At 48.5% G+C, this 16718-nt stretch overlaps 1 protein-coding gene across 2 annotated transcripts in view; it reads right to left on the reverse strand.

Annotated features, from left to right (window-relative positions):
- Positions 1–12859, reverse strand: part of GDPD5 (glycerophosphodiester phosphodiesterase domain containing 5) — a 168390-nt gene extending 155531 nt beyond the window's left edge. The window contains exon 1 of one of the 2 annotated variants that reach the window (XM_075050253.1): positions 12770–12859. The gene's annotated coding sequence lies outside the window, so the exon portion shown is untranslated. Of the gene's footprint in view, positions 1–3443; positions 3521–12769 lie in introns of those variants that run through there. The other variant, XM_075050255.1, reaches the window with a different exon arrangement.
- Positions 12860–16718: the final 3859 nt, after the last annotated feature.

Genomic DNA, 16718 nt, shown 5'->3' on the forward strand with positions numbered 1-16718 from the left:
CTTCAGAGTCATCACCAGAGCGTCAACCCAAGATTTCATGGTTACCTCACAGCATCTGAGGACAGCCCAGCACAACTTGAGCTGCATACGAGAAAGGTCTAGCTTTCAGCAGGGGAATAAGGGAAACCAAGGCCAAGCCATTTTTGTGGGGTGGTGCATACAGGCAAGTCCTGCTCATCCTTCCAGTCAAACTCTCTTGCTCTGCAAAGCAACTTCAACGAGGAGAAAAGAAAAAAGAAAACAAACAAAAACACCAAAAAAAATTTTAGATATAGGCACTTTCTGCCTGAGCTGAAGTGTGACAAGACACAACTGAAGCACTCTGGGAGGAAAACATATCAGCCTGAGCAGACCTCAAGCACCTGAGAGCTCCAGGATGGCCATGGCATACTGGTCTTCACTAAGCCTATGCCACCACAACACCAAGATCTTTCAGCATTTTACAGTTCTTCTATGAAAGCAGGAGAAGCAGCAAACCTTACTTTGTCCATCATTTACAACATAAAAAAAAAGATCAAACTCTGTAGCTCATTTCAACTCTAGAACAAGAAAAATTTTTAAATACAGCCCTCGTGTTTCATGGCAAGGAGAGGATTTATTACTACTGGAACACAAGACTTTCCCCACAGGCAGGTAGCTGCTGCCTTCCCAAATTCCCAAATCTCCCACCTGGCAATGAGCCCTGGGGGGAATCCAGCCATCTCAGCAGTCCCTATATATCCACTCACCAAACAGGCACAGCATAATTTATTTCAAAGCTCAGCCACTTGCAGCTATATTCATTTTTTTAATACCAGCTACACTGCCTCAGCCCAATGCTCTTTCTCAACAGCTCAGCCATTTAGCAAGCATTAAACCCAACGGTGCATGAGACATAACACGGTTTTACTCATACCCCTGTCCAACAGTTGGCTCAGTAGAGCTGACAGCCACAAGTGGTTTAGGCAATATTTATCTCATACCTTTCCTTACAAAAAAAAAAAGCCAGCCTTTTGGAATCAAACATATGGGATCCGTCACCAAAAATGGTCAGTTTGGGAGCAGAACACCTCATCAGTGTCAGGCAAAGCTGAAACACAGCAATAAGTTTTAGGGTGGCCAAGCTGAGACATGTACAAGGATATTTAGTCCAGCTTCTTGACCAAGCACTGGGGCACGCCCATGAAACACCAAGACTCAGACAAGAGTTTTTCTCTCTCCCAGATGCCTCTTGGGACTCCACAAGCCTTTGTAAACCATTATCTTCTGAAGCCTAATAAAGGGTTGGGAAAAAACCCACATGAGCAAATAAATTGGGCTGAGGTCCAGATCTGATGCCAGAGACTGCAAGGTTAAAGAGGAGATGGTACACACGTAACATGACTTAAGCTGTGCTTGCTGCCTCCTCCTACCACCACTCACTTATTTTTTCTTCCTCCCAGATCTAACCCCAGGCTCCACCACAGCTGTATTTCATTTCCAACTTGAAGCAGAAAACTTTCTGGAAAAAGTACAAAATGGGTCAGGGATCCAGCTAGCAGCTCTCCAGGTAAAAAGAGGATTTGAAATCACCGCAACAACCTTCCCTCGATGCAAAAGGCTGGTTTGTGTTTTCTGACTGTGGTATTTAACCAAGAGAAAATTCACAGGAGACACTGCCTTAAGCATAAGGTGTTTGAGCTATAATCAGTACCAGTACATGCTCTTTCTCCCCAGCTTTACAACATTTTGAGTCCATTCAGACATAATTATTAGTGTATCAATTCTGGTAGAAATCAGATGGCTTTGCTACGCAAGGTACTGGAATTGGATAGCCCCAGGAACTCACATTTACACTTATTTTAACTCTGGCTTTTTTAGATTAGGTTGTTATCACAAAGCCAAGTTAGAAACATTGGATGCTGTGTTAAATCCCATTAGCTGATTACATGGCTGAGCAGCAGCGAGCGTTTGCTGAAAAAGTGAACCCAGCTGCCCAATTTGGGAACCAGACGGTCACACTGACCTTGTGTGCGGCAGCACATAACAGCAACAAGTATTTTCTCCCACTTTTGTCAAAAGCCATCTCTTTCAACAGCTCAGACTATCTGCAGCACAGCCAGGGCTGATGTTCCTCAGAGTAACCCTGGCTCAGCCCGCCTAAACCCCGGAGCACGGGGTTTGGGGACAGCAGGCGTATTTCTGCCATCCCGCTATAGCGAGCATCACTCTTTGCCAAGTCCCAGCTCCTTCCCTCCTCCATCTCCTGCCATGCCACCGGGTGGGTCAAACCAGCCTTCTTCATGTCCTTCTAGAGAACCCCTCCCAGCACATCAGGACAACAGAAAAGGAAATAAAGTTTTTCTAAAACTGGGATAAAAATAAATCCTTCAAGAGCAGGGTCTGGGACAGCCTAACACACACAGCAACAACAGGGACTGATTTGCAAGAGGATGGCAACCTAGAGCGACCTTCCTGCCATGACCAACACCAGACGAGCCTCCCATGACCTTCTGTACATTTGTGGCATTGCTGGCAGGAGTCACGAATAAAAACAAGGAAGCAAACAAGGAAAGTGCCTTCCCACCCTGGCTCCACTTCCCAGTAGGAGCAGCTAAAGAAACAGGTTCCTTTTCCAGGTCCTTGACTTGTTCTTGGCTGTCTGGTTTGAACCTCCAGGCTCCATCCCTCCTGGGAAGGGGCTTTTACAGAGGCTGGAGACTAACATTTTCATTTCCTCATGCCAAAAGGGAAAGGAAATTTCTGAACAGCTGTTCTGATCACACCACTCTCCTGTAAAGCAGGTATCACCACATCTCTCTTGGTGAGCTTAACACAAGAAAATAAAGCCTATTCACATTTTTAGAGAGAAGCCGTGGGCAGCTATCCTCTGGAGGAGGCTCCAAGTTGTAGATCCCACGAGGATGGAGATGTCTGCGTGAGCATGGAGTCAGCTGCTCAAATCTGAGGACAAGACATGCCCACACTCAGACTGCAGCCGCCTCCCCACTCATCTTGGTGTGTTCAGGCAAAACATGGGAGCTGCTGGGAATTACGCACTTCCAAATCAAGGTGGGAGCCAGCTGATTCTTGGCCCATGTCTACACCACTGTACCCTTTACCAGCTTCAGCCTGTTTTCACCATCCTTACAGAGGTCAGTGCCCTGAAAGAGCATCAAGCCGAGGTGGGAGAACTGCCCTCCCCGCACTAGAGCTCAAGAGTTGCACAAAAGCTCCAGGAGCTCTTTCTCCAAGCAAAGAGCAGCCTGGTGACATGCAAGAAGGTGGATCCCTCAATTTAAATCAGTCCACATTGAGACCAGCTACCACCTCCATTAAGCATCAGCCAGCTCATTACATGCACAATCATACAGCACAGTAACCAGCCGGCTGCATTTAAGACCCATGCTTGGCCAGTTTACAATCCCCAAATTGTCCACTTCCTTTAACAACAACAAAAAAAGGCACATTTGCAAGGGACTTACAGAGCAGCAGCACTTCCAGTGTGATTCCTCAGTGGATATTTCCGTACTGCTAAAGGACCCGGAACACCGACATCTCTCAAGCCTTACTGATCATTAAAGTTTTAATAGTGCTGATAAGCTCTCAGCTGGAACAGCTTTTGCGCACAGTAAGTTTTATCTGCCACGGAGCACACTTGTTACAGAGCCTTTCTTATCACTACTGCAAATATCAGAAGAGATAGAGAGAAGTACGTAATGCCTGAGATGGGAAGGTGCAAAAATACAAATGGACACGTTGTCTTTTGACTCCTTCTGCCCTCACTCATGACCTTGGGGGCTCCCAGCTCCTCACCCCACGTACCCTCAAAAAGCTCCACAGCCCCCAGCAGGGACAGCCCTACATCCAGTCCCCAAATTGCTCAAGGAGAGGAGCAGAGCAGACTCCAGACCTGAAGCCTGTGGTGCAGACACGTCCCCTCCAGGGAACACGCAGCTGAGCTACAAAGTTCAGGGAAATAGGGAAAAAGCCAATATTTTCCCTGAGCTAGGGGGAAGAAGCCAAGAGAGCAAAAGCAATTGCCTCATGGGTCCAATACCGCGCTCAGTACAACCAGACTATTACCCCAGAAGCTTGGATTTAAGGACTCTCACGACAGAAGGGTTTTAACATTATAAGCTGACACTTAGAAATATAGAGGACCCCCCCCCCCCAGTTTAATCTTATTCTGCTCTTAGAAGTGGACCTGTAACTGTTCACTACAGACATCTCAAAGTCTGGACATCAGGTTACAGCTTCACAATAAACTCACAGGCTTCGTTCCTGCTTACTAATCACATTCCCACTGTAATAGAGTGGCATTTAGCACATCGAGAAGATAAAACCAGGGGTTTTCAGCCCAGCATGAACTTTTGCCTTCAGGTCACAGGCTCAAATCCAGCCTTGCTATTAACCAGCGAACTTCTCTCCTCCCCACACCCCTCACCCCCTACCAGAAGGGCCCAGACACCAGCAAAGGTATTTATCACCCCGCTCCAGGTGACACAGGGGCAGGTCACCAGCATCATTAAGGCTTCCCAGTATGTCAGTATTCAGCCAAGCATGGTTTGAGATCAGCATATACCAGAGCTTTCCCAGCCTGGCAGATGGGACCGCAGCAGGCAAGCTGTTTGCAACACCTCTACGGAGGTGACCCCTAACAAACAGCATTTCCAATCTGCAGCAACTTTTGGTGAAGGTGGAGTTGCATTACAGACCCAGCGCAGGAGCAGCACAACAGAGCAGGTTTTGAAGGCTGGAAACCCAAACCTGAATGAATCAGTCTCGCATTCAAGATCAACAGCTTGCAACCCTTTATCCTTCTTTTGGAGGAGACAAATAGATAGGTATGTTCAGATTTGATCTAGGTAGGCATATTGCCTCAAGAGCTCTGACAGCTCCTAGCTAGAAGCCGTGTTATTTTAATCTCCCCTGGAGAGGCAAAAAACGCAGTAAAAGGTTCCCATTTCCCCCAGTTGCTGGCAGGGTGCTCTGCCCTTTGCTGGGATTCCCTGTCTGTCAGTCCATGTGGGGTCAGTCACCAGCACCCATCGAGCCATGACAGGCAGTTGCGTGAACTCTTGCCATGTTTTTCCATGCCTTAAAAAGAGACTATTTAACAGCTTCTTTGATGGTCATCTTCACAGCCAAAAGATACTGGTCTGCGCCACTCCCCAGGCATTGCACTCAGGTTCCCCACGCTGGTTACATCCCCGCTGGTGGCACTGCTCACCTTCTCCCCAGTACCCTCACCCTTCAGCAGGGAGAGCAATTTTCCAGGCTACATCGAGTTAACGGAGCTGCATTACCAGCCACGTTCATCTCGCTTCAGACAACCCTCACAGCTTCCAGTTTGCTTCAGTTAAAGACTTTTGCCTCAAATGAAGCAGAAGAAAAAGGCTGGCAGATGCTAAATCCTAGTCACCAAATGCAAGGTACTCTGGGCACACTAGTGTTTTGTTTTTTTTTTTAAAAAGGCTCCCAAGTTATATATGTTGACCCCATTGCCAACATCTAGGAAGCTGCACAGGCTCCTGCCTCCACCACAGCTCCTGTGACAGCCGGAGAGATGCCCACCCTCCCCAAAGGAGCTCTTCAGGAATGGTTTGCACCAAAGGCACAAAGACCCTCCTGCCTCCAGAGACCCCCTTCCAGCTCTAGAGGTCCAACAAACCACAAAGCAAGTTCTGAGCTCCTCGGTACTCCTCGTACCCCACACAAGCTCAGGGCCGGAGCTGAAACCACAGCACGCTGCAGGGCTGATACTCGCCCGGGTACAAACGCAAGGAAGGATATTTCCTCAGATGCTGGCCTTCAGCCGCACCGCTCCTGCCCACGTTTTCAGGGACAGCGGCTCTTTTGCTATAATCCCACAAGCAGCTTTATTTTTCTTTGCAAAGCAAAACTGTATAAGGAGAACCCGCACAGTTTGTGTTTCAGGAACACGCGCCTATGCGGCGGCGTGACCTTGCGAGGCACAAAGGCTTGCCTGACAGCATAAGAGACACCAGAGCACACTTATTCCCATCACATTAACATTTTAACATATACAGCTGTCTTACCCACAAGTACACTGCATTCCTTTAACATATAGCTCTCCAAGAGCAAGAGCCTGGAGATCCAAACAAAAAAAAAAAAAAAAACACCACCCTTATGCAAAGGAGACAGATTAGGAAACACTTGTGATAAGGGAAAGTATCTCCAGCTGAGCTGTCAACCTTGCACTTTAAATTAGGCTTTTAATGAGGACTGCAAGCACTCTGCATTTCAGTGATTAACTCTGAGCTAAATATGAGTTTAGCTGCTTTGTTTTTAACACAGATTCTGCCTCCAGGTTCCCGGCAGGAGCAGAAACAGAGGAGGCAAGCACAACTACGAGAAGCTTGTGGGCTGTCAGACACCAGCAACTTTTGAAGCTAATGCCAAAGGCCAAGCAGGGGGGTAACCCACCCCTAAAATAAGAGCCACCCACCACTATATATGTACGGAGCATCAAATGCAACACAGCAAGTGGTTCGGGAGCTCATAGGACCCGGCTCACGAACATAGGGAAAAGCGAGACAGTAATACATATATTTTTTGGCAGGCATTTTGATATTTGTGTAAAAGCTGGAAAACAGGGCTTACAAGTTTAGTGTACTAAGTGCAGAGCAATCACTCATGATAAACATAATTTGCATGTGAACAGGAACACATCTAAAAATAGACATTTTTAGAAGCCATAGGTCTCGCCTTACCTCTTAGCTTGACAAATTCCAGGGCTCCTAACGAGCCCCAAACCATCCACAGATTACAAGGACTATTCAGCCATTATTACTGTGCAGATCTCTAAGCTCAAACAGCCAGCTCACGGCCACAGATGGAGAAATCACAACCTGAAAAGCTTGAAAGAAATGGAGCAAATCACACAGCTGGATTTCTGCCTGGACACCCAGACCAGGACACAAGCACTGCCTGTTTGCTGGATTTCAAACTGCAGTAGGTTTGACTGACAGTTTGAAGTCTCATCGACAAGATTCACGAATAATTAGTAGGTAGATTGACACCCAAATTCACACAATACCTGCAAACATAATCACTGCTGTATCAGGCGACTGCCTACAAAACATCACCTACTTGACAGCCTCAAGAAACTTCTTTAAGGGGCTGCTTCATACAAGAAAGTAGTTGGGTAAGAGACACACTGGTTTTGAACATACACTTCTTACCTTCTCCAAAAAGCCTTTTTTGTCTCCAAGAAAGGTCAGAGGGTTGGATGACTCCTTCCTACATCAACAGCTGAGACATGCAGGAAATATTTTAATCCCATGGAAAGCATTAATTACCTCTTGGCAAAAAAAAAAAAAAAAAACAAAAAACAAAACCAAACCCAGAAAACAAACACACATACAACAAAACCCACCCAACTCTCAGAGTGACTTCACCACCATGGTAAATCCCCATAAACAACCCTAAGCCCTCTCTCCATCTCAGAGCCAGGGTTTGGGCACCAGTAGCACGACCTGGGAAGCCCCCAGCCCCACCTTGCCCCTTGGCAGCGTGACGGAAAAGCACTGGGGACCTGAGGCATGGCCCCAAATAGATCCCAGTTCTACCACCATCCTCCAAGGTTTTGTTCAGAAAAGACCTCTCCAGCCAGCACATGGGTTTCAGATGGGGTCACACCCAAGGGACACCTTGGAAGCCCCTTAACACCAGGTTTCTGCCCTTGTGGCGAGGTCCTAGGAAATTTAGCAGGAGAGCAAGCCTGGACATGAGCCTCAAATCCACTCCAAGCTCTTAAATGACCCGCTCCAGGATTAGACCTACTTCCCAACAACCTCACGGAGCACTCGGTGCATCAGCCCACGACCTTCGGGTACCACATCCGAACCGCCAGTCACGGGGCTGCAGCCACCTTCAGGTCTGAAAATGGAATACGTCTCATTTGTTTTGCTGCAATTCTGCAGTAAGCAACTGGACCGCTGACTTGATTTTAGACTCGGGCAGTTTGATGATTAAGGTGGCTGTCAACTCAAGAGATTCATCAATATGAGGTAAGTGGCCCAAGATATAATCTATTAGAGTGGCTCAGAAGAAACACTTGGACATTGAAGGGTACAGCCAGTCCATTAGATCTTTTTAAATGCTACACCCAAAGCACCAATTAAAGGAAACTCTGGTCTTCACCTTGTGCTATTTAAGTCCAATGCAAGATGCTTTCCCTGAGCAACCTGTGCAAATGTGAGCCTGAAACTCGGCGCAGCTAAAAACAGTGGACAGCCAGAATATTTCCGCACTATGCATCTAACCTCAGGCTGGGGGAGGGAGACGTTTCTTTTCAGCTCACCAAGGGGGGAAGGGAGGAAAAATGCAGGGACCAGACACTTAGGAAGATACTGTACAAGTTACAGCAGAGTTTTAAGAGAGTTAAGAGAAATGGCAGGATTTAAACAAAATAAAATTAAAAATTAAAGGCAAGCTTGCTTTAAGGAGAACAGCGCAAGATAAAAACTGTTTTAGCACAGTGCCACACAGTAAATCTGAAAGTGAAACAGATCCTTTTGAGCATTCCCAGACAAGAAGAGCACAGACTTACAGTCCCATCACCTCCAAGTCCTCCAGGATCCAGCAGCCTGGACCCCAAGCACCAGGCAAAGCTTCACAGAAAGCCTGGCTCCCGAGCAACCAGCAACACAGAGGACACGGCGGTTAGAGAACACGAGGATTCAGTTTTGTCATGATTAAGAAATTACGTTAAAACCAGTATAAGCTATTTCCAAGGAAGAGATTAGCTGCCAGCAAGACTCCATACATACGTGGGAGCTTGGCGATGGAGCTAGTGCCCAGATTTGTGCATCACCCCAAGCAAGGTGCTGTTTGCCTTCCTCCTATCCCCATCCCATCCTTCATCCAGTGGAGAAAAAAAAAAAACAACAGAAACCAGACCACTGGACCCACAAAAATCAGTGCAAAAAAATATTCACAAAAGAAACATTTTTCATAAAGCTGATCCTGCCCAAAGGCCAGGCAGGCAAAAGAGACGGAGCTCAATCACAACATGTAATGGATTCAGTATGTGAAAACACGCGATGCATCGAGATAGACACGAGCACAGAAAAATTTCCAATTGCCACCCAAGAAGGTCCTTGTTTGAATACCCTTCAGGGGAACACTCTGTACCTTGAAACCATTCCCTGGCAGAAACCTTATACAAATATTTAATTACATATAAAAATAAGGCTTTTTTTCAGGTTATTGAGCAACGACAGGATATTTAACCAAATATTCAGTCAGTTGTCCTGCCAGTATCTGTGGGTATTTTTGGAGGAAGCGGGGAGAACACAGTGGTTAGCTAAAGAGGAAAAAGCAGCAAAGCCAAACACCAGTGTGCAGCTTTTTTTTTTTTTGAAAGTCAAGACATGCATTAAAGTAGCTGTATCTAATCACTGTTTATAAAGGGGCTGGCAGGCAAAAGCAACTGCTATAAACAGTCTTTTAAATCCCTTTTCCCAGCATCATGCTTAGAATATTCCTACAAAGGTCTGTTAAAACACCGGCAGCGTACTCAGGGTAAGCCAGCAAGGAGCAGAGCTGGAAGAGAAATATTTTGCTTGGGAAAGAAGGGAGAGGGAACGAGGTGCCTGGGTCCCACACGCACACTGGGTATTGCACACTGGATATCGCACCCCTGCAAAACCCTCCGGGACCCCCGGGTGGGCAAAGGTTGACATCTCCATGTCTGTTTTACATGGTTAGGGAAGCAGCTCGTTGGTGTGACACTGCCCTCTCCTGAGCAGAAGGAACCGCTCAGCTTCATGCCCAGCTCAGTACAATAATTTTGGGGAGCGACGACCCTGCTACAAAGAGAAAAGCCAAGACACCACTCACCCCACAACAGCCCCAGTTGGCACCAGCAAAGCCCAAAGCACCTACAGCCTCCTCGCACCGACAGCGCTTACTCTTTTTCTGCACAAGAGTGAACTACCTACCACCATTTGGTCTCCTCAAAGGATAATTATCAGCTGCTGCAGCCTAACGAAGCCTATTTATGGCCAAAGCCAAGTGGCTGCCAGGTGGAGCCCATCACTTCATCTCAGCAAGAAGGTGCAAAGCATCTTCTTAATGGGCATTTTCTCAAGAAAAAGGAGTTGCAAACAAGCCTCCAGGGAAAGCATCTGCCTACACCCCACATCTGTAGGAAAGCTGCTCCCAGGAGGAGCCCTAAGTGCCCATCCACGTCCAACCCCAACGCTCTCCACGTTAGCGATAACCACAACCTTCCCGCACAAGCCCATAGCTGTACGGCAGCAAGGCCATGAGTATTTCAAAGGTGCAACCATACCCTTTTATCTTCACCCTCGGGAAGACTTACAAAGCAATTTAAAGGACAATATTCCCCGCAGGTGTGTCTGTTAAAAGGGGACCCAGATCTAACTTCCACCACCTGTGAGCATCAAAGAGCCTCTAAACAGAAAACAAGGTGAAGGAGCCATCTGCTACCGACAGTTTGACCTCAACCTGTGACACTATTTGCAACTGTGAGTTACTGTAACCCACACATTATAAAAAAAAACCCTAAATATACTGATTTTGGCATTAAGCAGTGTGAAACGCTACGGCAATTTTAATGCAGTTACTTGAGATCAAATATGCGTGGCAGTTTACAGATAAAAGTACAACAAATAGTGCCTGGCCCTTGCAGCTGGTTCAGTATCTCATTATAATCTTCCTGGTTCATCAAAGCTATTTGTTGCCTTGCAAAAACTAAACCCTTTATCATTAATTCCAAGCCAGCAGTTTCTGAATCTACAACCTGACACCAAATAAACTGATCCAACCAGAACTCATTTTCTTTGCGCTGCTCATTGTCTACGCACAAGACAAATATCAGTCATGCTTCGCCTTCAAGTACAGAATTCATCGCGGGGAAGAGCATAACGTGCAGAACATGCTTATTTAACAGAAAAAGTACAGCTTGACAGAGACACCCACTCTAAAATTAACTCTGCCTCAAAGCAGAGCTTATATTTGCCACTGAAGAAGCACCTTCTATATCACAGAGAAATATTCTGCAGCTAAATATTGCTGGGATATCCGCGTGAAGATGCTTCAAGTCTCGACGGAAGAAAATATGTTAAAATAGCAGGCGTTAAGGGTTCAGGATGCATCACTGCTCAGGTGGATAAAGGCTGTGTAATGTATTAATGGACCACTTTCCGTAGCAATCTGATGACTGGTAAACACAGACATGCCAGACAAAACGCAAGGCAGGAAATCCATTTACTTCAGCTTTTCCCCAGCCACACCTGCCAAGTGCAAGCTAGCAATTTATAAGAAGGAAAGAAGGTAGAAGGCATTTTATCCTGCATCACTGTGTGATCCAAACCCAAAAAAGCTCTTTAAGAATAAGCACTGGTCTAACTTTTACTCACTAATAAGCAACGGTCTAAATTTCCTGGCAGCTGGGAGCATCCCAAGGAGAATACAGCATCCGAACAGCATAGTCAGGTTTAACGTTCTCCACGCACGGCATAACTTTGTAACGGAGAAAAACCTGTATGGGCTTACTGAGCGAGCGCTCGTTTTCCTTCATACAGGGACAAAGAGCCAGCAAAGAGAACTATAATTCAATTTTTTTAAATTTCACATGCAGCATGGTCATGACTGCTCCGATCATCTATCTGTAATCCCCTTCCAGCCCCAAAATAACCCTTAAGCCAACACGATTACAAGTAATAATAGTGGCTGTAGAGACCCATCCCTAAAAACCCAAAGCATGGCAAGTTTGACAAAGCCAGGTTTTTTCTGGCTGAAGAATCCCCATTTCCATCTCGCCAGGGGTGAAATTTCACAGCTTCAACATCAGGAATTGCTACAACAGACCTTTTCCAGAGGAAGGCTCACATTTCGACTGCAACTCCTCAACGCCCAGTTTTCTAGGTGGTGAATATACGGGACTTGGGAGAGAGCTTCAATAAAACAGCAATGAGATTATTTTTTTCCCTCTTTTCTCCTGAATTACTCCTTTTTCCGAGCAATTTCTTTGCCAAGCACCAAGACAAAAGAATACCCTCTACGTTCACCCTTTTTTCACCCTCTCTGCTCAGCGCTGGCAAGAAATTTGGCATCCTTAACGCAGGGTTTTGCTCTGGGCGGAGGGGGGATGTCCCCAAAAGCCATCCAGGACATCCCTATCGCATCCTCAGAGGGTGCTAGAAGAGCTCGGGTGCTGGACGGACACAGGGTGCTCCTCCTGCCAGGCAAGCAGCGATAAATCCCTCCTGGGATTTTGCTGCCTCTGGATTTTAGGGTGCCGGACAACCCGGGTGTAAAGCCCTGGGGTGGCGGGACACTGCGGATGCCATTATATTTTGAGAGCGGCGTGTAAAAATGAAGCGTTACCTGTAAAACGAGTAGGGACTACAGGAGGAAAGGGGGTGGCCAGATGCACACCCTGGTAACTTGGGGGGGGGGGGGCTGGAGACCCGAGGGGGTACCCCAGGACCTCTCCCCGGGTGGGTGCCCACCCGTGTCCCCCACCGCACGGTAGCACCCCGTCACATCCCAACTTTGCTTGGGGTGCTGCCGGCCAAGTGAGCCACCCATGGCAAAGCGGGGGGGGGGGGGCACAGAGGGTAAAGAAACACCTTTTGGGGAAAAGAAATACCTTTTTGGACAACGGAGCATCTTTGGGGGGCATAGCTGTCACACACCCAACACCCCCCCCCCCCTCCCCGGGGGGCACCCTCCTCACCGGCCAGCCTGGGGCGGGGGGGGGGGGATGAAAAGGCCACCCCTTCCTCCCAGTCCAACCAGTCCAACCCTTTACCTGCTGCCGCTGGGAAATCCTCCAGGTCGCCCAGTCCCCAGGGAGGGGGACCCGTCCCCCGCCGAGCGATGCTTTGCCCTTCTTCTCCCCCCCCCCCCCTCCCCGGGGCAGCGATGCCGGCGGGGCTTCCCCGTCCCCTGGCAGATAGGTCGGGAAAAAGAAGGGAAGGGCTGGAAGGAGGGAGGTGACCCCACCGTGTCCCCGTCCCCCCCCCCCCCCTCAAATCCCCGCAAACCCGGCTCGGCTCCGCCGCCCGCTCCCGGGAGCGGGGCGGGGGTTGGGGCGGGCGGCTCCGCCCCGGACAGCGGGAGGAGGAGGAGGAGGAGGAGGAGGAAGGAGGCTGCACCCAAAGGCTTGGTGCTCTTCTTCTTGGGGGGGGCCCTGAGGGGATGAGTCCGGCTGCGAGCAAAGCTGGGGGGGGGCGGGACGACCCCCGAGGGTGCAGGTTTTGGGGGGGGGGGGGGTCCCTGCTAAAGGAAGGGGTGGGGGGGCACCAGGGAAAAATGTTGCTGCATCCCTGGGAGCCCCCAAGGGGCTGGGAAAGTCGTGGGGATTGGGACCGTCGAGTACCTCTCCTTTGGCCTTCATCCACCCCCATCTTCCTCCTCTGGACCTGGATGTCTGGAAATTGTCCACCCCGGGGAGCAGCATGTACACACACACACACACACACGCACGGGTGCGTGCGTAAAATAAAGAGCTAAGCTGGAAAACCTCCTCGAGTTAGTGCAAATATACGGCCCTATATGGCCCGGGCTGCCGTTAACCGGGCACCAGTAAATCCCTGCTTGGCAGCGGGGAGCAGAGTGGTCACGAGGGACAATAATCATTCATATTTCTATTTCTCGGGTATTTATATTTAAGGCAATCGTGTCTCAAAGCCTGCTTAGGAGGGATGTTTTGCGCAGCAGGGTGTTCCCACCTGGGTGGATGGAGGAGGATGAAAAGGGTCAGGTACGGGTTTGGGCTTTGCAGCCTCCTGATTTCTCCTGCTCCCATAAGCGTGCCCTTTCCAACCCACCCATCATTTATTTTTCCATCCACTTTCATCACCTGCACTTGGTCTTACATTAGATCATGATCTCCCAAGCGTGTAGGTGCACCACGGATGGGTTCCCTGGACCTGATCTACACGTTATGGGCATCCTGGCACAGGGTCCTCAAGTTGTAGCAGTTTGGGGAAAGGATGAGAGTTTTGATGTGCCTACACCACGCTCAGAATTTGTTCTCTGCATGCTGCAACAGCACGGATGAAGCAGGGCGAGAAGGCTGTCCAGGGCTGCCCAGCACTGTGGGCAAAACTGAACTGTATCCCTGGTGTGAATTTTTTGCCCTTCTTGATGCAAGGTGGCAAAATACTCACCTGAGAGCAACGGATCCCTTTCCTTCTGCAAATTGGCCATTTTCCACCGGTTTGGCCCATGCTCGGAGCAAGTCCTGGAGGAGTGCATGGTCCAAATGGTGCAAAAGGAGAGGATGTGCTGTCGAGATAACAAGCAAGTGCAAGACAGATACCAGGCTCATCTATACTGAGACAGACAAAACCGATAGCTCGCTAGCAACTGTCTCTGGTTTCCTAAGAGGCATAGAAATAACCCAAAAACTGCACCCACCAGCAGGGAAACCTCACCTGCAGGAAAAGACTGGAGGCGAAAAATCAGAATATAAAGTCTGATCCAAAGTGACGAGCCCCAGCCCCAGCAGAAGAGACGTGGGCTTGCGTTACAGGCAGCGTTACAGGCAGCGCAGGCAGCGGTCCTGGGAGCTGTTTGCCAAATGCTTTTCCTTACAGTACTGCTGACGGCAGGCATTTCAAAATCAGAAGTCTCTCGGAGCTGCGGTTATCTTAAATCCTGATGAAAATAGATCCTGTGGGAGCATTTTATTTGCCACCTGGTTGCCGGGTCCATTGCAGAGCTTTAGGATGTGTTTTCCACGAGGGTGGACGTGCGGGGGGGGTACGGGACAGATGCAGGTATTTCGAGGCACATAACAAAGTCGTGACCATAGGTCCTTGTGACTTTGCCAGACTTTAAACACCGGGGATGAAATTTTACATGCTTGGGTGTCTGCCTAGGGATGGTCTCCTTTTAATTTCAACAGAAATAGTTCAGCCATTTGTAAGATCAAGGGAAAAATATTTTCTTCTGGCACCAGGAGAAAATATTCTTCTAACTCATGAAGTTCCAGAAACACTGCAGCTGCTCCTAACGTCAGCCAGTAATTTGCTTTTTAGCATCCATTTGCTGAGCAAGATGCCTCCGAAAAGAATCGGAGTTTGCACATTTTCAGAATATTTCTTCAACTTGGCCAGTTGACTCTGACACAGGCTCCTGCCGGGGATGCAGGGCTGGGGAAGGTTTCCTTTTCAAGCCACCTCCAAGCAGCTGTGAAGAGAGGAAAGAAAAGCAGAAAGACTGTCTTTCCCTCCCTGCTTGCAGCACTTTGGCTGCTAAAGGCCGTGCAATGTCAGAAAAAAGTCATGGAGCGGCCGACGGAAGGAAATGTCATATGAATTTCAAGACAGCTTCTAGGAAAGTAGATGCAATTTTGGACTGGGAAAGTTGTTTTCAGATTTAAAAGTTCCTTATCCCATGCCTAGAGCCTTGAATGTTCAAAGCTATTTTAAATATCTCCCTTCAGCATGGCTAGGATTTCTGCTGTTCTCATTCCTCACCGTATATCCCCAGCCACATTCATTTCAAAACGATGCACCTATAAAACCCTCATTAAAGCCCTTTGTACTACTGTGACACTCACAGCGTGTGATCACTTTTTAAGCTACTCCATTAGGACCCAGCTCAGAGCTGAGTCTTTAAACCAGGGGCGAGTTTCAGGCGTAGGCAGATTTCACACCACATCCTGAAAGCATTTTGTTATACGCTTATGGAAGGGAAAAATTGGTCCAGAAGGGAAATTTTTGTTTTCTGGCAGGGAAATACGAGACTGGAGATCTGGCGATGCAGAAGGGCATCACGTGCAAGGTCTTAGAGGAGACGGCACTTCGGGATTTTGGGTGGGGGACGGTGAAGGAGATGCTGCAGTTTCCTGCGGGAGTGGGAACAGAGGGAAGGGGGTGAACAGTCCTTAACCACAGCATCGCCCTCCTCCCAGAAAAAGTGGGGTTCCATCCCCTCTGTAGGTAAAGGAAAACCCCTTTTCCTCCTTCCAGGCTCACAGGAGGGAGGTCTTTGCTGGAGCAACACTTGGCTGACCCCTTCTGATGACCCAGCCGCAGATCTCTTTTGGTGTCACGGGATATCTTGTTCCTCCCCGATATGTCAGGGTATTTGGGGTGTTGGTTTTTTTGCATTTGGTGCTGTGCTGAGGGGTGAGAAGGTAAATGTAGGAAGGTTTGGGAAACAAGACAGGGTATGGCGAAAGCACAGCAGATTCCTCCATGGCTGCCTTTTTGGGGAAGAGCAAGGAACATTTGATTAATCGACAATGTAGCTGATGCCACATCAGGACAGAGGGCACTGAGCAAGGCTTGGAGATTTGCAATGCTGTCTCCATTTTGCAGAAGAAGAAAACGAAGCATGAAAAGAAAAAAGCAAGGCCAGACTTATCTAGAAGACGTCTGGCAGGAAGCGAGCCAAGACACGTACGTCTGTCTGTCTGTCTGCCCGCCTGGACGTGGCCACGAAGGCGGCGGGAGGTAAATCCCTGTCGTGGCTGCCCCGTAGCCCACAGCATCCGACCAGCCCTGGGCGAGGGGAAGGAAGCGTGGTAAGGGACACGCTATTGTTTTGCCCATGCAAATACTCAGGGAATGCAGGGCAAACAGGAGGGAGATCTGGGCTTTCCTGTGTTTGTGCAGCGAATATTTTCATTAAGGTGCTTTTTCCTAACTCTTTCTCCGAGGCCTTTGTGCCTCTAATAAGTGTAAGGAGGGTGTTGATTGCAAGCGTCCCCTTAGGCACAATTATTTTACCGTAATAACATTTAC

Source organism: Buteo buteo, chromosome 18 (assembly GCF_964188355.1).
Source record: "Buteo buteo chromosome 18, bButBut1.hap1.1, whole genome shotgun sequence".
NCBI lineage: Eukaryota > Metazoa > Chordata > Aves > Accipitriformes > Accipitridae > Buteo > Buteo buteo.